A 25,982-nucleotide genomic window follows, 5' to 3' on the forward strand; every position below is an offset into this window, starting at 1 on the left:
AGTGGGTCTGTGTACGAAGACAAAAGTAGAGCGCATGAACACTGCCCACCGCTAACCGCCGCCCCGATGGCTTGTCTCACTGTGGTGGCTTCTCATGCACGTATTTAAACCCCCGGCAATTTGCCGTTCATATGACCCTAAATTCAGGCCGCGTGACCCTTTATATATTTATTTGCCGTGTTCACAAAATTCGGGACGCATTTTGGGAAATTGCCAAAAATGGTGAGAAAACCTTGAAACGGAAGAGATTTGCGCAGAGCACATTTGAAGACATTTGCATCTTTAACACGTTTCCAAAACTTCTGGGAGATGAAACGGCAACACCGGCTCTTACTGATAAATTATTTGTAATTGGCTACTCTTTCATGTGAAAACAAAGAAAGAGACAGTGCAAAAAACCTCATTGTGCAATATTTAAACAAAATTGTATTGGTAAACTGGTGAGTATCACACGTACATCAATATAGTTAGATTTAAGCAGAACATGTTATGGACATGTTACCAATCTGTGCTCAGGGTACAGGACTTCTAGGTTAGCTGGCTTCTCACAGGTCTCGTGGAACAGCATGCAGGGTACAGCAGTCGTCACCGCAGGGGAACTGCCACTCCAGATGAAGAGAACACTCCGATACCGAGTGTTACGGTGGAAAGTCCTATCAACTGTATCCAGCCCTCTGCACACCAGCTTCAAAACGCCACACGGGGCGGAGGATGATTCGGCTATGTATGCCGCTGCAGGGAACCTCACCGTCAGCCGCTTGCTCGGAGAACGCTAGACGCACATCTGTGACGTCATCGGGCGGCGTCAGCGTCGTGCGCGAGTGAGTCACTGCTTGAGGAAGCTGGAAGTCCCAAGAATGTCCCGTATAGTGCCCGCTTGGAGTCGCGAGCAATTAGACAATGTATTAGACAATGTATTAAAACATCCAGTATGTAGGAATAAATGAATGCGCCCTCAGTCCAACGCGTTTCGTGTTTACAACACTTCGTCAGGGAATGGAGGATTAATTCATGGGGGCGCTTCATATACCCACAGATCTCTTATGATTGGCTGCTTATCAGAAAGTCCAGCCTCTCATGTGGGAGGTACAATAAAACACAAGTGTTTCTAAGCAAACATAATTTTACATAAAATACACACAATATATTTATTAATCAAACAAAAAACTTTTTGGCGATGTTGCTAGAAATATAAAAAAACATATATTAGTACATAAAATCAAACACTTAATATAATTGTTATTTAAAAAGATCTATAAGGTATATATGAAAGAGGAAAAAAGAAAAATATATATAGGAGAGGTATAACATCAGTATATATAGAGAGAAACAGTATGATAAATATGAACGAGCTAGTACACCACCCTGAACGAACTCTGAGCGCCAATCTCCACAACGTTCCCTTTTTCTGGAGGCCCTGAAATCACGATATTTGGGTCCGACAGAGAAGGGAAAATTGGAGAAAGAAAAACAGATAAAAAGCCAAGAGATATCGAGATCCCAAAAAAGACATCATTCACCAGAAGAGGGACCAGAGGGGGGCGGAAACCCCAAACAGAGAAGGGAATCCAACTAGGCTCAAATGATAGAGTGGATGGTATCTTTAACCTATCTTCAATCATATTATCTCCTTGCCAAAAACAAGTTCTAAATAAGGGCTTAAAATTTTCAAAGTCAAGCGGCCCAAATGGGTTTCAGTTATTCTCTGATTTACACAAATTTACGAGAAACTTGACTTTGAAAAGGCACTTCCTTAAAAAGGAAAGAAGTATTAATTATACATTAGTGGAGACAGATCAAGTCTCTGGAGATGATACTTTTGAGGATACACTCTGTCAACATACGCCTTTTAAACCACCATCTCGATTTTATCCTGCTAATAGCAAAGGCAGTTTTATTGATTCATTTTTTAATATAGTCAATAACGAGTTCATATCATTAGTAAAAAACTTTAAGTCCACAGATATTCAACATAATTTAAAGTACAATGAGCATTTAGCCCTTAAAGAATTACAGGACAATAATGAATTAATCATAAGACAAGCAGACAAAGGGGGAGGGGTAGTGCTTCAAAATAGAAGGGACTATGAAAAGGAAGCATTCCGTATACTACATGACCCTATTTACTATGGTAAACTCCCCCACGATCCTACAAATGAATACTTCAAGGATCTAAAAAATCTTTTGGATGAAGCTATTGAATCCACTGTAATTAATAAAGCTGAATTTCAATTTTTATATGCACAATTTCCAAAGGTTCCGGTGTACTATCACCTTCCCAAAATACACAAATCACTGACTGATCCACCAGGTAGGCCAATAATTTCTGGCATTAGCTCACTGACGGCCAATTTGTCTGAGTATATAGACTTTTTTTTACAGAAATATGTAAAAGTGCAGCCATCTTACATAAAAGATACAACGGCAGTTCTCCATTTAGTAAAAACAATAAAATGGCAAGAAAACTATAGATGGGCCACTTTCGACGTCCAGTCGTTATATACCTGTATTCCCCATGATAAAGGCATACAAGCCGTCAGTGAGACCCTAATGAAGGATCCAGAATTACACCCTCTGAATTGTGAGTTTATCGTCAATGCAATTAAATTTATACTATCCCACAATTATTTCCTTTTTCTGAATCAACATTATATTCAGAATTGTGGTACGGCTATGGGGACACGTTTTGCCCCTAGCTACGCCAACATTTACATGGGATCATGGGAGGACCAACACATATGGCACAATAATCCCTTCTCAAACCAAGTAATTGTTTGGAAAAGATATATTGACGATATTCTGTGCATTTGGGAGGGTGATGAGAACACTTTGGAACTTTTTAAGATATATCTGAATAAAAACACTCTCAATTTGAGGTTTACAGCTGAATCTAATGACAGAGAGATTCACTTTCTAGACCTTCATTTAGAGTCTAGAATAGACATGAGAATTAACACTAAAACTTTCTTCAAGAAAGTGGATTCAAATAGCTTCATATTATCAACAAGCAACCATAAACGGTCCTGGATAGATAACATCCCACAAAGCCAGTTTATGCGTATAAGACGTAACTGCAGTTTATTGTCTGATTTTGAGAGCCAATCGGTGCTCTTATTTGATAAATTCATTGAACGTGGATACGATAGGGCCCTCCTTACTAAATCACTAACAAAGGTTTATGACATGGACAGAGAGTCGCTTCTGATACAAAATAAGACTAAAATTGTGACAGAGGATAGAAATATTGACAATGTAATTAAAGTCCCTTTTGTCACTGAGTATAACTCAGTCAGTAGAAATATCCAGAAAATTATAGGTAATAGCTGGAATATTCTATGTAATGACCCCATCCTTGGCCCGTCTCTACAGTCCACACCAAGCTTCATCTACCGTAGAGCAAAAAATTTAAAACACTACCTGGCACCCAGTGATATTGGTCCCCCAATTGATTCACAATCGGGGACAACCTGGTTACCTGTAAAACCTAATGGCAATTTTAGTTGCGGTAGATGCAAAGCCTGCAAAATGCTCCATACTGACCGTAAAAAATTCATTTCAAATACAACAAAGGAATGTTTTACGGTGAAGGACTGCATTTCTTGCAAATCCACACATGTAGTCTATTTGCTCCAATGCCCATGTGGGTACCAATATATTGGACGTACTAAAAGATATTTGAGGATTCGGATACTAGAGCACGCTAGAAACATCAAATTAGGTTTAGAAGATCATAGTGTTTCTAGACATTTTAAAAATAAACATAACTGTGACTCTAGTCTTTTGAAATATATTGGTATCCAAATTGTTAACATTGGAAGACGTGGGGGAGATAGAGACAAGATGCTTTCAAAACAGGAAAGTCTGTGGATTTATAAAATGCAAACTCTGTCTCCTTTAGGACTTAATGAAGAACTCGATGTTTGGTCCCTTTACTAAGTAATTTTAAAATTATTTAAAATTATTTTAATTTATTGTTTTAAAATATGTTAAAATTTTTTTAATAATATTTTAAAATCTGCCATTTTAGAGTATAGGTGTATTCTCTATATAGGTCACAAAACTGATGTTATACCTCTCCTATATATATTTTTCTTTTTTCCTCTTTCATATATACCTTATAGATCTTTTTAAATAACAATTATATTAAGTGTTTGATTTTATGTACTAATATATGTTTTTTTATATTTCTAGCAACATCGCCAAAAAGTTTTTTGTTTGATTAATAAATATATTGTGTGTATTTTATGTAAAATTATGTTTGCTTAGAAACACTTGTGTTTTATTGTACCTCCCACATGAGAGGCTGGACTTTCTGATAAGCAGCCAATCATAAGAGATCTGTGGGTATATGAAGCGCCCCCATGAATTAATCCTCCATTCCCTGACGAAGTGTTGTAAACACGAAACGCGTTGGACTGAGGGCGCATTCATTTATTCCTACATACTGGATGTTTTAATACATTGTCTAATACATTGTCTAATTGCTCGCGACTCCAAGCGGGCACTATACGGGACATTCTTGGGACTTCCAGCTTCCTCAAGCAGTGACTCACTCGCGCACGACGCTGACGCCGCCCGATGACGTCACAGATGTGCGTCTAGCGTTCTCCGAGCAAGCGGCTGACGGTGAGGTTCCCTGCAGCGGCATACATAGCCGAATCATCCTCCGCCCCGTGTGGCGTTTTGAAGCTGGTGTGCAGAGGGCTGGATACAGTTGATAGGACTTTCCACCGTAACACTCGGTATCGGAGTGTTCTCTTCATCTGGAGTGGCAGTTCCCCTGCGGTGACGACTGCTGTACCCTGCATGCTGTTCCACGAGACCTGTGAGAAGCCAGCTAACCTAGAAGTCCTGTACCCTGAGCACAGATTGGTAACATGTCCATAACATGTTCTGCTTAAATCTAACTATATTGATGTACGTGTGATACTCACCAGTTTACCAATACAATTTTGTTTAAATATTGCACAATGAGGTTTTTTGCGCTGTCTCTTTCTTTGTTTTTGCATTAGTTTGGTTGTGGAGCGGTACCACGAGCGCAGCAGCATAAACCTCTCATATTGTAAACAGGTTATCTTATTTGTATTATTAATATCACTAAGAGCACATTAACACATTTTTTAGAGCGCAATTCACTTTTTTCTTCTATCACTCTTTCATGTGAACCATGAACCAACATGAAGACGTGTGATGACACGCACTGCTTCGTTTTGTGGAGTCGTGACACTTTAGAACATTTTTTTTACATCTGATGCATAATGTTACACTTACTCCACTTCATACACAGTATGGAGATTTTTTGGGAGGGGGTGGGGGCAAATAAAATGGAAACAGTATGACACACAGAGAGGCAGAATGTGATACATCTCATTATAATCTGTGCACCATGTAACTCCTCCCTAACTCATCCTATTTACCCCCCCCCCCCACTCACAAGCTGGGACAGAGAGCAAAATCGGAGGAAATTACTTTGGTACGTAGGTGCTGGATGGAAATGCCCCAGTTTTACACCACAATTGCATTGATACATATTACGTGTGCGCTGACTGAGTCACGTCAAAACATGATCTTTTTTTTGTCTGAAATGCAACATATTTATAAAGTGTAGTTCTGCTGTGCTACAATTTGACGTATTCTGCGCTAAAAAAAAAGACTTCAGTCACCTTTACAGTGACAGAGAAAAACAATGTAATCTATCAAGATCAGTAACGTAACAAAGACCGGCGCCGATATGCAAATGTACTCGGCCCAAACTCCTCCCTCTTGCTCCATAAATCCCTCATCACATCGTAGGCAGACATAACCGAGATGGCGCATCTTAGATGAATACACAGACGCTGCCTGACGCAGGTATATTTCAGCATAGAGCCCACAGGGACATATGTATCAAGGCAAGAGCAGAGCCAAGCTGGGGCAAAATAAGTGCGCCGGATGTATCAAAGTAAAATGTCCCATTGAAATGAATAGGATTTTATCCTGCACTATGTTACATGTGGCGCAATAGTTTTGCCGCAGAATTGCTCCTCGGTGCCATCTATGTGGCCTCTGACCCCAATGTTTTATCCCAGAACTGATTTTGAAGAAGAATGTATCTTGAAAACGCTTTGTTAAGGGGAAGCATCACTTATGTTTTCTTTTCTTAAATAGCACATCAGAGACTAAACTTTAATGTTCTTCTAGGCCTGTTGGTTCTGGAAACGTTAGTTGGAATTCATGTCGTGTTGTTCTATTCCTTCAGTGTGAATGAATTCTATCTGTCCCCGCCATAAGCTGCCTCATCTGTTACAGTCTAGTGTCGCTGTCAGACTCCAGGGACCAAAATCAGCCACCAAGAAATGACATTGGACATTTTTTCAGTGAGACACTATTGGAGCGTATGAGACTTCCTGTTTAAAAAAAAAAAAAAAAATCAATGAGACTGACTCCAAATCAGCGAGAGCTGACAGGTCTGCTTTATGTGACTTGTTTGCTTTGCATTTCTTCCGTTTTCTCTGTAAAAACATCGAATATAGTTTTTGTGCTATTGTTTTCTTTGGCCAGCAGAGGTCGCAACAACCTAAACCTTAAACCTGCCTGTTTCAGTATTTCAGCTACAGCTTTGACACTGTATTATAACACACCACATACTCAGTGAATTATCATTAACTCCTAATCAACCAATTTACTACTATTACCAAGGGGCTACAAAGCATTGCTAATCAACACGCTGCACTACCCATGGAAGAAATGTTAATGTTTCAATTCAACTTACAGTACTATGACTCCATTTTTTATTTTGTTCACGAAGATCTTACAAGTCCCTTTCTTCACCCTGCTCACAATCCTAACTGAAGTAATGTTTTTGGCTTACTACAGATAACTTCTAAATCCAACCCCCACCACTTTTTTTTCTCTTCCTTTTCCCCATATTAACATTAATATTTAAAAATACAATATGATTGTGTAGCCAGGTCCCCCTCTTACCTCTGGGCCGCGTGAGGGGGCGGCTGTGTGGTTGCTGCAGGGAGATTGTGAGTTGGTGAGTCGGTGCTCTGCCGAGGGCGCCTCCAATTTGTTTGTGCGCGCGCATGCGCAGAGAAGGCTCGCGCATGCGCAGATAGTATCTAGAGTTTCAGTGGCCATCTTTGTACACCTGGCGCATGCGCAGTATAATGCCAGCAGCGGTCATTACACCCATAGATCCGCTGGGAACTACAAGTCCCAGCAGCCTCAGGGGCTGCAGACCACATGTTGTCAGGCAGCCAATAGGGCTGCTGCATTTAAAACAGTTAAAACAGTGATAACCATTAGAACAGTGATAACAGTTAGGGAGTTAGTCAGTTGGGAGCAGGGTACAGAAGAGGGAGGTAGGGGCCCAGGTGCCAGTAGCTCTGGGGCTAGGCCAGCTTTCCCCTGCAGGCCCCAGTTAGTCCCCGACTTACAGTAGGCACCTGCAGCTGTATAGGGAAGCCCATAGTTAGGGACCCTTTTACCTGTGTTATGCAGTATCAGGGATACAGTGTCTACGTCACGCGGTGACGCATAACTAGTGGTCTGGAATCAGACCACCTATATTCAGAGACTATCTATGGTGGGACGCTCCTGCTGCAGACCACCCCACGCGGAGACGGAAGGCGTCGTTGGAGCAGACTGCCCGTTGACATTGGAAATTAGACATTGGATCCAGAGGATTTTTGACCTCACAATACCCCCAGACCCATGGCTGTTCCTCTTGAATAGACCATTAACGGGTCTTACCAATGCAAACAATAAATTAATTGCACATTTTGCAATAGCAACGCAGTGCGAGATTGCAGCATTATGGAAACTCCCCGATATCCCAAGTATCCCAAAGATTCGGAATCGCATGTGGTTTATCTGCCAGAGGGAAAAGTTGACGAGTTTAGTTAACGATACTGGCACCAATTTTCTAAAAGTCTGGATGCCTTGGTTGGCACAGAGAGATATCCCCGGGGTTGAGAGTAACACAATCTGGCTATAATAGTTATAGGTGCGTTCTCTTTTGGAGGAGGAAGCTCAATTTATATCATACCAACAGATCCATAGACATCAGTGCTTAAGAGTCAATCTATTTTGGATGATATGGGGCCAAGAGGGATCATCCTCTATCGGCCTGCGGGTCTCGTCGGGGGTGGCACCCTCTCCCCAACTCCCCCGCCTCTTCCCCCCTGCCCCCTTCCCTACCTTTCCCTTCCCCCCCCCTTTTTTTCCCCATTTTTATTATTATTATTATTTTGGATTAGGTTGTTGAATCGCCCGGCTGAGTAGGGCTCGAAAAGCCGAGCGATCTAATTATGACTGTTTCATTTGCAAAAAGTTAATATCATCTTCACGATGGTTTATATTTTATGTTGTATCCTATGCTTGCAATACTCAATAAAAAAAAACGAACGTAGAGGTCGCGGCTGGGATTTGATGCCGATTTCGGCTCCAGAGGATCGGTGGTAGCTCGTGGTCAACAAAAGTCCAAGTTCTCAGAAGAGAAGGGAGCAGTGGCGTGTGGAACCTCACATCGATTTGGGAACCAGGAGATTTTGGGCTATGTCCCGGTCAGGGTAAAACTCTTATTTAGAGTTCCCTGCACTTAGGAGAGCATAGTTTTCAACCCCAGACTCCCAGTAAGTGTGTCTTTTTGTCTGTATTTTGTGTTTCAGTGTGTGTAAGCGAATTTATGCCGAATAAATTACTGTTTACTTCATTACCTTGTTTTTCTCAATGAATGATCCTGGCTAAAAGGTGTAAACTGCTTGGTCTCCCATGACGCTCATCTGAAGCATCATATTTACTTGGCATGAGGTATTGTATTCCACAAGATACCTTGCTGCGCTCGAAGGCAATTTATGGCTCATTCACTTAAATGGGCCATAAGGGGCCAAGGAGGTGTCTGTTAGTACATGCAGTATGGCTCAATATCTATCATTGTCAAAATATACTTTCATTGTTTTGGGTTATAATGTATAACATAGGGAGAGGGAGTGGCTCAGTGAGTAAAGACACTGACTGGCACTGAGAGTTTGAAGAAGGGGAGCCTGGTTCAATTCCCGGTGTCGGTTCCTTGTGACCTTGGTCAAGTCACTTTATCTCCCTGTGCCTCCGGCACCAAAAACATTGATTGTAAACTCCACAGAGCAGGGACCTGTGCCTGCAAAATGTCTCTGTAAAGTGCTGCGTACAACTAGCAGTGCTATACAAGAACATGCTATTATTATTATTATAATCGCTGTTTATTACTTTTCTTCCCTTGTCTGTTTTCAGACCTTCCACTGTTTTTGCATTTTGAGGGTGTTTGACATCCAATTAATAATCCAGGAAGAATGGGGAAGATACCTGGCAGTTAAAGTTACTTTATAGGTATGTGAAGCCTAAGGGGGAAACCAATCACCTTTAACCTTCACTTTTCAGGGGATTATTACTCGTGTTCCCTCCACAGTTTAATAAGTTTACTTTAACACGTGTACTTTCATTCCCTTCCTTCTTTTGTTAATTGTGTAATAAAAGTAGGTGCCCTATAAGAGGGCCAATGACAATGTACAGTTGTGTGATCTTTTCGTTCAGGATGCCTAATTTTATACTATAATTAATGAATACTTCCCAGAAGTAGGACTATAAAATAAGGGTGAGCCCTACCACATGTGTTTTGGTTTTGGTAACAATTATGGGGGGGGGGGGAAACTAAAAAAAAAAAAAATGTACATTTGGGGCAAACTTTTTTTTATTAACTTCAAACTTCCTTCCAAAGTTTGCAGTTTTTTTTTCAAGTATGACCTATTTATTAAAAATAAAGAAGAAGAAAAAATACAGAAAATAAAAATAAAACTGAGGGTGAGGATGTTCTGGGATTTTGGCTCAAACAGAGAGAAAGGAGAGAAAGGATGTTTGCTTTGTTTCTATGAGGGTATTAGTACCACTACACCAGACTTCATGTAGTGTTTCCTTAACTAATATTGGACTCAGTAAAAATATTTTCACCTGGATTGAAAACTCGTTGAAGGACAGACAACAGAGAGTTGTCATAAATGGAACTTGTTGAGGTTGGCCTAAAGTTGTGAGTGGAGTACCTCAGGGATCGGTACTGGGACCCCTGGTTTTTAACTTGTTTTTTTTAATTACTTTGAGGTTGGCATCGAGAGCAAAGTCTCCATCTTTGCTGATGATACTAAATTGTGTAAGGTAATAGAATCAGAACAGGATGTAATTTCTCTTCAGAAGAACTTGGAGAGACTGGAAACGTGGGCAGGTAAATGGCAGATGAGGTTTAATACAGATAAATGTAAGGTTATGCATTTGGGATGCAAGAATAAGCAGACGACTTACAAATTAAATGGAGATAAATTAGGGGAATATTTGGTGGAGAAGGATTTAGGAGTGCTTGCAGACTGCAGCCTTAGCAATACAGGCATACCCCGCTTGAAGGACACTCACTTTAAGTACACTTGCGAGTAAGGACATATCGCCCAATAGGCAAATGGCAGCTTGCGCATGCGCCTGTCAGCACGTCCTGAACAGCAATACCGTCTCCCTACCTGTACCAAAGCTGTGCGCAAGCGGGGAGACTATAGAGCCTGTTACAAATGTGTTATTTACATCAGTTATGCCCGTATATGACGATTGCCGTACTGTACATGCATCGATAAGTGGGGAAAAGTAGTGCTTCACTTTAAGTACATTTTCGCTTTACTTATGTAGCCTGGAGCTCCCGTGGCTCCTGGAGACCCCCCTCCCCTTGAGCAGCTCGGTCGCGGGTGCCGACAGACCCGACGGCTGCTTCCAAGGGTGGGGGCTGGAGCAGGGAGCAGCGCGGCTTCTCCTGCCTGCGGCCGGTTGCCGGGGACGCGATCGGGCGGTTGCTAAGGCCGCGATCGCGTCTCTAAGGTCCCGGCGGCCGGCCAAGCAGGGCGCCGCCATTGAGGATACTGTTGCGCATGCGCAGGGATGCGTAGGCGCAGGGACAGCCCCCGAGACAGGGATAGCTCGCGCGAGAGCAGGGAGAGCTGAGGGAAGGTCGAGGCAGCCCGGGAAAGCTTGCGCAAGCGCAGTGAAGGTAGGGAAAAGCCCGCGAACCCCTAGCCTACCAGGGAAGGCTCTGAGCTGGGACTATATATCCCAAGAGCCTTTGCGAGCCCCATGTGACACCAGGGAGCCAATAGGGCTTAGGAGACCCCTGGGAAAAGAGATACATTTGGCGGGCTTGCAGCACGTTAGATCAGTCAGAGACCGGAGCAGCCCAGGGAAGGAGGTAGGGTACAGGAGTCAGGGACTCCCTGTACTAGGCCAGCACCCCCAGGGCTCGAGATAGCTCAGCTCCCCAGTAAGGTGAGTGTTGCCAGGGGCAGCCCTCGGGTTAGGGACCCTGCCACTTACATTAGTGGGAGCTGGGAAAGGAAGGTTACGCAGAGTTGGAGTCAGGGAGCTGTAGGGAAGTAAGGTGCGGGGAGCGAGAGCAGCTCCTGCACCCCATAGGTACCCACACCCCAGGTAGGCCCCAACTCCCCACTAGGTTAGTGGGTAATTGCTGAGGGAGGCCCAAGATAGGGACGCTGCCCTTAGTGTAGTGCTGCATTGTCAGAGTCACGGCTGTCAGTGCTGTGAGGTCTGACAGGCAGGCACCTTGTTGCGCAGCACGTTGGCTGCAGTCAAAAGTGAGCTACAGCTTGCTGCGGTAGGCGCTGGGACTAGTCAGAGAGTAGTGGGTCTGGAGAAGGGCTATAGCTGTTCTAGTCACCTTGAGGTAGCGCTAGGGGTAGGATGCCTGAAGGGATAAACTGGTAACTGAGAGCAGGAATTCTGGAGAGGATCTGCACTAGGCTAGCCAACAGTAGGTAGACGCCCAAGTACTGCATGGAAGAGTACTCTAGTCCATTCCAGATCACTTACCGAAGGGACTTGGGTAGTTGGGGGAGTGAGACAGGTCATTACCCCTGCAGGCCCTAGGAGTTCCCCAAGCCACTACAGGTTGCTGTACTACAGGGACAGGCCCTAGGTTAGGGTTCCTGTCACGTTAGTACCAATTAGATTAGACAGGGATACAGCAGACGCTGCGGTTCCTGTGAAGCGGTCCGCACGTGCAAGGAGTTCGGTTGGATCAGACGGATTCATCACACGTCTGACCCTTTGAGAAGTTTGTTGCTGACCCGAGCACCGGAGGGCTCGGCAGGTATTATACCATCACATGTGCACCAACAGGCCTAGAGGTTCTTAGTGACTGCGCAGTCACCCATTGACTATCTCTGTAGGAGTACGGGACATTGGGTGGGGTTCTTGGGACACTGGGTGGGATCACCTAGTGTTTGGGAATCGTCCTGCGAGACGTCACTGTTAGTGTCTCACCGTGAGAGAGACACAGGTTATCATTATTAGTCGTTAGTAAAGTCCTTCGTTATATAAAGCACTGTGTATGGTATTATTGATTGTCCTGCGAGGAACCACTCCCCCTCTGGTGGGAGCCATCGCAGGTGGAGGCGCTGTACCGAGAAGATGTTGTAAGTGATCACCCCTAGTATAATTACCCCAGGTTCCCCGTGGCGGAAGCTCAGCCCTCCTGTGAGCCAACAGGTAATGCACCACACCTGAGTAACAATATATGTTTCCTGCACTCACACAGTAGAATCTGCGATTGGGTGGGGGAATACCCGTTACATTTGGAGGCGCTGCTGAGAGGAGACCTGGGGTGCCCGGTATATTTTTTTTTCTAAATTGTGCTATTTTTGTTCGCCATGAAGAAGTCACGTGCTGATTTCCCGCCCGCGCGGGAAAATGTTGCAAACTGGCCGGGTTTGGCGGGAAACCCTAAGCTCCGCCCCCGCAATGTGAGTGACTCAGTGATAGAGCGAGCCCCTCCTTTACATTCCACCAGGGGGAGCAAGCAAAGTGAACAACCATCAGCAACTGCTATTCCCATTAAAAACAGTACAGAGTGCAGAGAAATACACCCTCATTTATATGGAGCATGGCGGTCTAAAGGAGGGAAAATATCCTTTCTGGTGTGCCCGTGCCTACAAAAGGACTTGAGTCTATCTGGTGGTATGGACTTTAACCATTTTAGGCTACCAATAGAATATCGGGTGGCCGTGGTGGAGGATGACGGGTGCATAAGATGTGTTTGTGACCAGTGTGACTTCCCAGGTGGCAAACCGACCTGGGGTCCCAAGTGTGCTTGTTGCGGAGCACAGTTTCTAAAGCCTGTGCTGCTGCAGTCTACAGTCCCAGATCCCAAGCAGGAATCTCAGATGGCAGAACACAGAGATGAAGATGCTGTTACTTGCTCTACCTCAACCACGGAGGTGGAGGAGCTGACAGACAAGGCTGCCCTGGTTCCCTGTTGCAACCAAGCGGGAAGAACTGAGGCCCAGCCAGCTACGGAAAAGGACGAACCATCGGTGGCGATGCGCCTACCGGCGAACCACCCCAGCAGTGAGACAGAGGAATCACAGGGGGAGGTGTTCCCCCTAGAAGAAAGCTGTTCCGCCATGCGAGTGGACCAGTATCTACCACCTACCGTTCAGTTGAAGAGAACAGTCAGCTCTGTCGTGGTGTCAGGTGAAGCACCGCAGATACCTGACAGTGTTCCACAAGAAGAGAAAACCATTGCAAGCCAGCAGAGTGGTAAGGAACCCCCTTGCCCCCCACAGGCTCCGATGGAGGTGGCCGTGAAAAGGGTCAGAGTTACGGCTCCTGAACCGAGTGTGAGCCCGTGCGCTCCGACTCAAATGGTCCCAGGACCGGGATCCAACGCTCCCGAGTTTCAAGCCAGTAAGTGGACTGTCCCAGAAGTGCCAGGGACAGGTCCCGATACAGCCGAGGTGGGAACTGACAGCGTCCCCGAGGACCTGTTGGCTACCGTGAATCACCACAGTGGTAAGGTATCTACCCTTTACCCCCTGCCAGGTGAAACAGAGACTTTGAGGAAAGAGACATTGTCCATTGCTCGCTTCCCAGCGGAAGCCTCGCAAGTACGTAGGGACAAGGACTGTGTGGCGAGGGATTTAGTAAAAATTGCCTCCCTTAAGCCCAAAAGGGAGCGTGCCATTCGCCAAGTAGTGGACCGCGGAAAAGGTCCTGGCCGCCTGGTCTACCGCATCCATGCCGCGGGTGACCGGGTAAAGGTCTGCTTCAGAGACATGGTGCTACTCCTTCCACCAGGGGGAGGAAGTAGCGAGGAACCAGTGACTGTTGCCCTCCGGTGTGCTCTTCAAGAAATTTTTCTGGGGGAGGCTCACGGACGCAAAAGTGAGGTACCCCCACTTGATCAGTTAGGGGCACCCCACGAATGGTCTCAGCAAACAGCTGACGCTCAGCTGGCCTCGGGTATGGTATGTGAACTGTATTGTAACCTGATGTCTAAAGTCACCAGTGATAGGTTGTACATATGCCATGCATTTTCATTGTATAACTGTGTACCAGGTTATGTCTGCCATCCAAGCGAGGTCGTTGGAGTTTCACCAGGGGGAGAGTGTAGCCTGGAGCTCCCGTGGCTCCTGGAGACCCCCCTCCCCTTGAGCAGCTCGGTCGCGGGTGCCGACAGACCCGACGGCTGCTTCCAAGGGTGGGGGCTGGAGCAGGGAGCAGCGCGGCTTCTCCTGCCTGCGGCCGGTTGCCGGGGACGCGATCGGGCGGTTGCTAAGGCCGCGATCGCGTCTCTAAGGTCCCGGCGGCCGGCCAAGCAGGGCGCCGCCATTGAGGATACTGTTGCGCATGCGCAGGGATGCGTAGGCGCAGGGACAGCCCCCGAGACAGGGATAGCTCGCGCGAGAGCAGGGAGAGCTGAGGGAAGGTCGAGGCAGCCCGGGAAAGCTTGCGCAAGCGCAGTGAAGGTAGGGAAAAGCCCGCGAACCCCTAGCCTACCAGGGAAGGCTCTGAGCTGGGACTATATATCCCAAGAGCCTTTGCGAGCCCCATGTGACACCAGGGAGCCAATAGGGCTTAGGAGACCCCTGGGAAAAGAGATACATTTGGCGGGCTTGCAGCACGTTAGATCAGTCAGAGACCGGAGCAGCCCAGGGAAGGAGGTAGGGTACAGGAGTCAGGGACTCCCTGTACTAGGCCAGCACCCCCAGGGCTCGAGATAGCTCAGCTCCCCAGTAAGGTGAGTGTTGCCAGGGGCAGCCCTCGGGTTAGGGACCCTGCCACTTACATTAGTGGGAGCTGGGAAAGGAAGGTTACGCAGAGTTGGAGTCAGGGAGCTGTAGGGAAGTAAGGTGCGGGGAGCGAGAGCAGCTCCTGCACCCCATAGGTACCCACACCCCAGGTAGGCCCCAACTCCCCACTAGGTTAGTGGGTAATTGCTGAGGGAGGCCCAAGATAGGGACGCTGCCCTTAGTGTAGTGCTGCATTGTCAGAGTCACGGCTGTCAGTGCTGTGAGGTCTGACAGGCAGGCACCTTGTTGCGCAGCACGTTGGCTGCAGTCAAAAGTGAGCTACAGCTTGCTGCGGTAGGCGCTGGGACTAGTCAGAGAGTAGTGGGTCTGGAGAAGGGCTATAGCTGTTCTAGTCACCTTGAGGTAGCGCTAGGGGTAGGATGCCTGAAGGGATAAACTGGTAACTGAGAGCAGGAATTCTGGAGAGGATCTGCACTAGGCTAGCCAACAGTAGGTAGACGCCCAAGTACTGCATGGAAGAGTACTCTAGTCCATTCCAGATCACTTACCGAAGGGACTTGGGTAGTTGGGGGAGTGAGACAGGTCATTACCCCTGCAGGCCCTAGGAGTTCCCCAAGCCACTACAGGTTGCTGTACTACAGGGACAGGCCCTAGGTTAGGGTTCCTGTCACGTTAGTACCAATTAGATTAGACAGGGATACAGCAGACGCTGCGGTTCCTGTGAAGCGGTCCGCACGTGCAAGGAGTTCGGTTGGATCAGACGGATTCATCACACGTCTGACCCTTTGAGAAGTTTGTTGCTGACCCGAGCACCGGAGGGCTCGGCAGGTATTATACCATCACATGTGCACCAACAGGCCTAGAGGTTCTTAGTGACTGCGCAGTCACCCATTGACTATCTCTGTAGGAGTACGGGACATTGGGTGGGGTTCTTGGGACACTGGGTGGGATCACCTAGTGTTTGGGAATCGTCCTGCGAGACGTCACTGTTAGTGTCTCACCGTGAGAGAGACACAGGTTATCATTATTAGTCGTTAGTAAAGTCCTTCGTTATATAAAGCACTGTGTATGGTATTATTGATTGTCCTGCGAGGAACCACTCCCCCTCTGGTGGGAGCCATCGCAGGTGGAGGCGCTGTACCGAGAAGATGTTGTAAGTGATCACCCCTAGTATAATTACCCCAGGTTCCCCGTGGCGGAAGCTCAGCCCTCCTGTGAGCCAACAGGTAATGCACCACACCTGAGTAACAATATATGTTTCCTGCACTCACACAGTAGAATCTGCGATTGGGTGGGGGAATACCCGTTACACTTACATGCTCCGGTCCCATTGCGTACGTTAATACGGGGTATGCCTGTAGTGCCCAAAGTCATGCAGTAGCTGCAAAGGCAAACAAGATCTTATCTTGCATTAAATGGGCAATGGATGCAAAGGAAGTAAACATATTTATGCCCTTTTATAAAGCATTAGTAATTAGCAATTTTGGGCACCAGTCCTTAGAAAAGACATCATGGAACTAGAGTGAGTACAGAGAAGAGCCACCAAATTAATAAAGGGGATGGACAATCTAACTTATGAGGAGAAGCTAGCAAAATTAGATGTATTTACATTAGAAAAGAGGCGTCTAAGAAGGGATATGATAACTGTATACAAATATTTTCAGGAACAGTACAAGGAGCTTTCAAATGAACTATTCATCCCAAGGACAGTACAAAGGACTCGGGCCATCCCTTAAGGTTGGAGGTAAGGAGAATTCACCAGCAACAAAAGAAAGGGTTCTTTACAGTAAAGGCAGTTAAAATGTGGAATTCATTACCCATGGAGACTGTGATGGCAGATACAATAGATTGTTAAAAATATACCATATAAGTAAACATGGGAAGGATGTTGATCCAGGGAGTAACTTGCCAATTCTTGGAGTCAGGAAGGAATTTATTTTCCCTCTTATGAGATAACATTGGACGATATGACACTGGGGGGCGGGGGGTTGTTTGCTTTCCTCTGGGTCAATAAGTAAGTATTCATATAAGATAATGTGTCTGTTGTCTAAATTTAGCATAGGTTGAACTTGATGTACGTGTGTTTTTTTTTCAACCCCAACAACTATGTAACTATGTAACTAAGTAATATTGTACTAGTACAGGGGCTGCCAACTCCATTCCTCAAGGGCCACCAACAGGTTAGGTTTTCAGGATATCCCTGCTTCAGCACAGGTGGCTCACTCAGTGGCTCAGTCTTAATGACTGGAGTTGGCCACCCCTGTACTAGACCTTCTTTTTGTACTTTGATTGCCTTACTATGCTATAGTATGTATCACAGCACTCCGGTAAACTCGCTGCAGATTGCCTTACTATGCTATAGTATGTGTCACAACACTCCGGTAAACTCGCTGCAGATTGCCTTACTATGCTATAGTATGTGTCACAGCACTCCGGTAAACTCGCTGCAGATTGCCTTACTATGCTATAGTATGTGTCACAGCACTCCGGTAAACTCGCTGCAGATTGCCTTACTATGCTATAGTATGTGTCACAGCACTCCGGTAAACTCGCTGCAGATTGCCTTACTATGCTATAGTATGTGTCACAGCACTCCGGTAAACTCGCTGCAGATTGCCTTACTGTGCTATAGTATGTGTCACAGCACTCCGGTAAACTCGCTGCAGATTGCCTTACTGTGCTATAGTATGTGTCACAGCACTCCGGTAAACTCGCTGCAGATTGCCTTACTGTGCTATAGTATGTGTCACAGCACTCCGGTAAACTCGCTGCAGATTGCCTTACTGTGCTATAGTATGTGTCACAGCACTCCGGTAAACTCGCTGCAGATTGCCTTACTACGCTATAGTATGTGTCACAACACTCCAGTAAACTCGCTGCAGATTGCCTTACTATGCTATAGTATGTGTCACAGCACTCCGGTAAACTCGCTGCAGATTGCCTTACTATGCTATAGTATGTGTCACAGCACTCCGGTAAACTCGCTGCAGATTGCCTTACTGTGCTATAGTATGTGTCACAGCACTCCGGTAAACTCGCTGCAGATTGCCTTACTATGCTAGTATGTGTCACAGCACTCCGGTAAACTCGCTGCAGATTGCCTTACTATGCTATAATATGTGTCACAGCACTCCGGTAAACTCGCTGCAGATTGCCTTACTATGCGTATAGTATGTGTCACAGCACTCCGGTAAACTCGCTGCAGATTGCCTTACTATGCTATAGTATGTGTCACAGCACTCCGGTAAACTCGCTGCAGATTGCCTTACTGTGCTATAGTATGTGTCACAGCACTACGATAAACTCGCTGCAGATTGCCTTACTACGCTATAGTATGTGTCACAGCACTCCGGTAAACTCGCTGCAGATTGCCTTACTGTGCTATAGTATGTGTCACAGCACTCCGGTAAACTCGCTGCAGATTGCCTTACTGTGCTATAGTATGTGTCACAGCACTCCGGTAAATTTGCTGCAGATTGCCTTACTGTGCTATAGTATGTGTCACAGCACTCCGGTAAACTCGCTGCAGATTGCCTTACTACGCTATAGTATGTGTCACAGCACTCCGGTAAACTCGCTGCAGATTGCCTTACTATGCTATAGTATGTGTCACAGCACTCCGGTAAACTCGCTGCAGATTGCTTTACTATGCTATAGTATGTGTCACAGCACTCCGGTAAACTCGCTGCAGATTGCCTTACTATGCTATAGTATGTGTCACAGCACTCCGGTAAACTCGCTGCAGATTGCCTTACTATGCTATAGTATGTGTCACAGCACTCCGGTAAACTCGCTGCAGATTGCCTTACTATGCTATAGTATGTGTCACAGCACTCCGGTAAACTCGCTGCAGATTGCCTTACTATGCTATAGTATGTGTCACAGCACTCCGGTAAACTCGCTGCAGATTGCCTTACTATGCTATAGTATGTGTCACAGGACTCCGGTAAACTCGCTGCTGATTGCCTTACTATGCTATAGTATGTGTCACAGCACTCCGGTAAACTCGCTGCAGATTGCCTTACTATGGTATAGTATGTGTCACAGCACTCCGGTAAACTCGCTGCAGATTGCCTTACTATGCTATAGTATGTGTCACAGCACTCCGGTAAACTCGCTGCAGATTGCCTTACTGTGCTTTAGTATGTGTCACAGCACTCCGGTAAACTCGCTGCAGATTGCCTTACTGTGCTATAGTATGTGTCACAGCACTCCGGTAAACTCGCTGCAGATTGCTGTGACTGCATTTATAGCTTTCTTGCCAGCGCATTGCATTGGCTTTTATGCTGAGACTGTTGAAGAAAAAAACAACCTGGGCATTGTAAGCATCGCAAGCCCCAATTCTAGAGAAGCCTACAGCTCTTAATGGTGCAAGCCCTCTAGACATGGCATATACAACACAGGGAGAAATGGTACAGTGAGCGGCAGGAAGATCATACAATCAATCCACTACCACGTATAGGTACAGTATGATCTGACTTCCCACTATTATTGTATTATAATCATCTACCCAGTTACAGTCAGTGGGAAAAGTGGAACTTTTATTTATTTATAAAATGTTTTACTAGGAAGTAATACATCCAAAGCTGCCTCTCGTTTTTAAGTCTGTCTTTGGCACAGAGGTATGATAATACATGGTTGCATTAAATGAACAGAGATTAAATAGATGCCTGAGTCCCTCCCCCAACTGATTAGGACAGCATTGAACGATACATATTTACTAGACTATGATTGTTAGCTAAATATAAAAATATACTTTTCACCAGGGGGACTTTGTTATTTGACTGCCCATTGTTATAGAAGACTTTGCTTTTAAGTGCTTGCTCAATAATATCTCCAAAAGAATCAAAAGCAGGTAATTAGCAGCAGTGTCACCTGCTCGTATAACAATAACGAGAAAGATTCAGAAAACCTGTGTCAGAGTTCATAATAAGCCTGGCAATCCCCCTGTTGTAATTGCTCCACCACACCTCCCTCTAGCTGGTTAAACTGGCCCGCTGATGGGATCTCTGTCTGTTATCACTCTGAAACCTTTCCAAATAGCTGTCTAGTTTTTCATGTTGGTCTGGAGACTCCTGTGATTGATGACCTAATCCATCTTGTAATTTGCCATTGCCTTTATGAATGACTGCACAAATGTCTTCCCCTACAACATTTTGTCAAGGAAAGTTCCTGCTTGCCTTTGATTTATTACCTTGAAGGACTAGAAGACATCCTAAGGTCCCCAACAATGTTGTAGGTCCACACTTCCCTTACGGACATTTGCCAGGAAAAATCTTCACTAGAGAAAATAAAAATGTCTAGAAATTGGCCTATGTTTTGATTGATCACTGCCTGGTCAATAAAACATAAACATATAAAGCAGTCATCCACATTACCTAACAAACAAATAACATATTATACCACCTAATTGCAATCCGTGATATTGATGTGTTTGTGATGGAATGTAGGATTGACCTGGATAGAAATTGAACTTGTAAGCTGTGGGTAACATGTTCATACAAGTAAGGTTGTGCTTATAGTGGCGGCGCGTGCGCACAATGCCGGAACAAACATATGGAGCGTAATGAAGGCGCGCGACTGCCGCGTCCAGGCACGGGATTTTTGCACATATTTCTAAAATTGTTCTCCCTGCGTGATGGACGCGCCATAGCAGTCTCAAGTGAGCAGTTCAGCCAATGAGGACGAACCGTTCACGGCCACACCTCCGCCACTCCTCCCTGTCACCTCCCGATGCCTCCTGCCTGCAGTGCAGGTTTCGGGCATGCGCATCGGCCTAATGATGTCACGAGGGAGCGTGCACGCACTGCCGGACCAAGTATAATCAAATTGGGGATTGGGTGGAAAGATTGTTGGGAGGGGCTGGTACTGACATATGGCCTTGGTACACATTTGCACCAATTACAACGTTAGAGAAAGATGTATGGTCTTAAAAAAATATTTCAGGGATCTAGCCTAAGGCAAGGACCTCCAAGATAGTATTTTCAGATATACTACCAATGACCTACACTACCTCTGGGAGACTGTTGGATCTTAGGGAGGTTAATGCATGGCTAAAAAAGTGGTGTAGAAACTTATAAAGACTAAATACAGTTGGAGTAGAAAGGCAGGAGAATATCATATAACAATAGCACAGACTGAACAAAAACCTTAAATGCATCCTTGATAATGCAAGAATCCTGACAGATTAAATGGGGGATCTTGAATTAATAGCTACATGGGAGCAGTATTTATTTATTTATAAAATGTTTTACCAGGAAGTAATACATTGAGAGTTACCTCTCGTTTTCAAGTATGTCCTGGGCATAGAGTTAAGATGACAAATAATACATGGTTACAAATACAGTTACATAAGTGAACAGGGTATACATTATATACTAGACATTGCATGCACATATAAACCATGCTCCCCCATCCAATCGCAGATCGGGCCCCCTAAGGTGTTCTGGGGTCTGGCTATATGTCTTTGCGTGGTGCGTACCTGCTGGCAACAGGAGGGCCTGAGTCTCCCGGCGATGAGATGGGGGACAACAGGAACAGGTTACTGGGGTGGGTGCCTTCATTCTCGTTCAATGGTGCAGCGCCTCCATCTATAGTAAGCCCTAGGAATGCGGGGTGGAATCCCTACCACAGAAATCCCTCTCACAGGGATGAGAGATTCCAGTCTCACACAAGGTTATTTTTAAAAGCAGCAGACTCTTTATTCTCTTGGGCAGCAGCAGCAGCCGACAGGTACAGTTGATGCACAGTCCACTAACTGTTCTCCCTTGTGATGGTCACTGCTGCCACTCTGGACCAAAGGGCATCCAGAGTGGGGCTAGCTCTTCCCTCACCCCCTAAGCAGGGTGAGAGGTATTTGGTCCACCTATAACTCACTAGCTATATCAGCTCTACTCATGAGCTGATCACTCCTCTCCTCCCTAACACTAACTCACTGTTCTGTCAGACTGACAGAACTCACAGACACCTAAATAGGAAATGCACTGCTCTTTATGATCTCAGCAGGCACCGCCCCTGTGTCTCTTGATTGGACACGGGGTCAGGTGACCTACCTCCACCATTCAGGGCAAGCGCTTGAAGTGGGGGAACCCATGATAACTCCTGGCAACCTGCCCTTATCAGGAATTATACCAGGAGGAGGCTAGAACTATAGCCCCATTTCTTACCAGGGCTACACACAGTTAGAGATAATATATATCATAGACGTATGTAGCAGTTACAGACTTGTATCCACACTGCTGGTCATCATCTGCAGTACTCCCCAATGAGAATAACCGATCCTCCTTGCGTCTTTCTGGGTAGCAACAAGCTGCGGTCATCATCCTTCCTCCCCCTGGTGGAATCTCAGTCAATCCATGCTCAATGTTGTACAACACCCCATGCTCTTCTTCGGCAGCTATCCTACAGCATGCCTCTTGTAACGCAGGGTACGCTGCTAGAGCAATCAACGGTAGTTCACCCGCCTCCTGCAAGTACATACGGATCACGGCTTGTACTATGTCAGTATTGGTCCCCATGATTATAGGGGCAGTAGGATGGTCTTGGGGTTCAGGGCACACTAACGCTTCCACTTCCATGGGATGATGCTTGCCGGTATTCAACTGTGGAATGTCCAAATGTACTCTCACCACTCCATCGATAGGGTAGTCTTCATGGATCAATCTCCTTAATCTCATGGTGTCTGCGGACAATAGGGCTAACCGGTGAAGGTGCTGATCATAGAAGGGTCGATATACAATGGTTACTTGAGAACCACTATCCAGTAGAGCAGAGCATTGATACCCTCGATAACGACCTTGACGATAGCCAGCGGCCCGATGCGGCTGCCAATCTGGGGTGGGGCCGGTACTTCATTAGCCTCCAGAGCCATACCCTTGTCGGACACAAGGGTGGTTTCAGCGGTCCAGGGGGTGCACAGCATGGATTTCGCAGGCCTGGACGCCATCTTCCATTTTTCAGGACAGTAGGAAGAGATATGCCCCATCTTTCAACAGCCGTAACACTGGATATTACTCCTTATGAAATTGTTCCTGAAAGCAGGGGAGGATCTTCCCGAAGTGTAGCCTCCACGGTCAACCTCATGTTCATCAGGCTCCTCCTTTTCTTGACTCACTTCCCCAGCTGGCCTCTCCTTTCTTTGCTTCCTTGGGGGGAACCCCTGTTTTTTTGGCCGTGTTCAAATCCCGACCCAACAGCATGGTTTCGTGAGCCTGTACTCGGTCCATAAGTTCGTCAAAAGACAAGGCTTGACCAGGAACGAGGCATCCACTGACTCTCACGGATACCGGATGTAACGAGAGGAGTCCCTCAGGAGTTGCGTGGTTCGCAGCCCATCTGCATCAGCCTTCTGCACTACTTTCCTCCTCACCAAGTCCAAAGATCCAAATGCAGACGCCTAAGAAAGTCAGAAACCATTTCTCCTTCTTTCTGGGCCAGCGCATGGAATTTGGCCATCAATGTGAACGCTTCCACCGGTGTTCCATAGGCTTTGGTGAGTGCATGAAGTACCCCATGCGTGTCTGCATCCGGATGGTTATCTCTGTACCAATGCACCATATGGGAGGCGGGCGGTCATAGGCATTCAATAATTCGCTGCCTCCTCACTGCGTCAGTGCAGGACCTTTCGGGTAGTACCTGTTCAGCATGGTCCAACCATTCTTCAAACCCTACCTCTCCCAAGGGCATCGTTTTTTCTCCGGAGAACGCCTTCAGCTTCCGGTACTGATGCGACTGGGTGGATTGATGTATGGCTTCCGCTAGCACAGGTATGGTAAGATCGTTAGGCGTAATATTTCCTACAGAAGGGCTATTTGTCTCAAGTCTGGACATACTGCTCCTACTCAGGGAGGGCCAAATGGTGGATGGGGCGAAAGACACTTCTAGGCCCATGGCGGCTGGCCACATGGGGTTCAGGGGTACGGAATGGAGTAAACGTTACTGCACTTGACGGGCCAGGGTACTCTCTCTGGGGTGTGGACATAGCCAGTGGTTCAGCTACGCCCACCTGCACCAGCGAACAATGGATGCCCGGGGCCTCAGGTAGGATTAATATAGTGGGTACTGCTTCTGGACATATGTCCCATTCTGTGGCCAATAGTACTTTACGCCAGGTTTGATCTGCATCATACTTATGGTCTATAACTTGGGCCATGGCCAGGAACGGAAGTTTCCTCACTTGATCCCCTACGTTGCCCAAGGACGTAGCAGCAGGGACATTCCCAACGGCAATGGCGCAGGTCAGTGGTATATGGTTTTGTTGGGCCCACTTGCGCTCCTCGGTCTGGGAGGGCACAAACATGGCTTAACTGGATAGCACAATTTAATTACTGATTGGGCACCCCAGGTCTGAGATCTCAGCAGCGCATCCAAATGTAGCCATCTTTCCTGCTGATATAGAGAGACTACTAGTGCTGTATGTACCTGCTGGCTCAGAGAGATCTGGGCCTCTGCTAATTGGGAGCCTGGGGTAACATTATGTTCTTGGCAGCGTCTCCACTTACCCAGGATCCCCAATAAGTAATATTCTCCTAGGTAAGAATAATGATAACAAGTTGTAACCTTTTACTAATAAGTAATTGCAAAACCTTAGCTTACACCTATTAGGGATAAAACACATATAGTCACAGTACATGAATAGCTGATGCTCAGTAATTATACACCAGTGGCCTGGCCACTCTCCACATTGAGTAATGTCACTTCCCACCACCGTGAGTACCCCACACCGTGTCCAATGTATAGACTCAGTCCCTTAGTCACTCAACCCAGTGTCCCCAAAGAACCCTCCCCCAAGGCGGGAACAGCGCCTGAAGGTACCGGTGTTGGTGCACTTATTAAATACCTTCTGGCTACTCCAGCAGCCGATAACATACTTCGAAAAGGATCCGCCGATCCAGCGTAATCTCTCACGAGTTTGGAAATGTCCAGCAGCTTGAGCCCAAACCACTGATCGCACACCGCAGCTCAGGAAGAACACTGTGTCCCTGACTGCTAATACAGCAAGGGAATAGAATGTCTCTCTCTCTAGGGCTTTCCCTGCAGCACCACATGTTAATGGTGACTCAGGGTCTACATTGGGCCTGAGGGGGAATCTGGCCTACGCAGGCAGATCACTGACCCCCTGAACACACACAACCTCTCCCCTTGCTTCTCCGGCACCCCCTGCTAGCGTGGTCTCTCCCCCACGCTTCCCTTTCCTGTCTGCCAGTAATCCCTTCACTCCTATTCATTCATGTGGCTCTGCTGAGGCTCATGGGAATTGTAGTTTAACTTCAGAGCCTCCTGGTTATTGGCCAGCCGTTCGCGCGCTTACACTGCGCATGCGCGAACTCTCTCCGTGTCTCCGGTCGCGCATGAGTATTGCGCAATGCCCATTATAACATGGCGGTGCCCTGTGCTATCGGGCCGCCGCAGAACCTCCGGACGCTCCCTCACAGCACCCCCCGTGATTGCGCCCTACAGCGGAGGTACAGAGGGGAAACCAGAACACCCCTACACACACATAAACAACAAGGTCCTATGATAAAGGTTAAAATGTACTCACTGCCTCACAGGTTTACAACATAGATTGTTAGATTGTAATCAGGGACTCCTGTAACAATCCTTTTTTAGCTCTAAAGGAGGTCACATCAAAATGGTTATACCTATGACAGTGCTCGGTACCTCGGGCCTTTGCAGGGTACTGGATAGGTGCATACTGGGCGTGAATACGCATATAGGAAAAAAGATGGACCCCAGAAACGTTTATAAAAACAAAATGTGCTTTCTTGACATACGAAGCATCTGGACAGAACTCTAGGAAAACAGTAGTATACTGAACTTCTTCCTCTGATAGTTTTCACTCCTATTCTGGGGAGGTACATAATGTAAGGGCCCCTTATGACGAATATA

The sequence above is a fragment of the Ascaphus truei genome, chromosome 1 (assembly GCF_040206685.1).
Source record: "Ascaphus truei isolate aAscTru1 chromosome 1, aAscTru1.hap1, whole genome shotgun sequence".
In the NCBI taxonomy this organism is placed as follows: domain Eukaryota; kingdom Metazoa; phylum Chordata; class Amphibia; order Anura; family Ascaphidae; genus Ascaphus; species Ascaphus truei.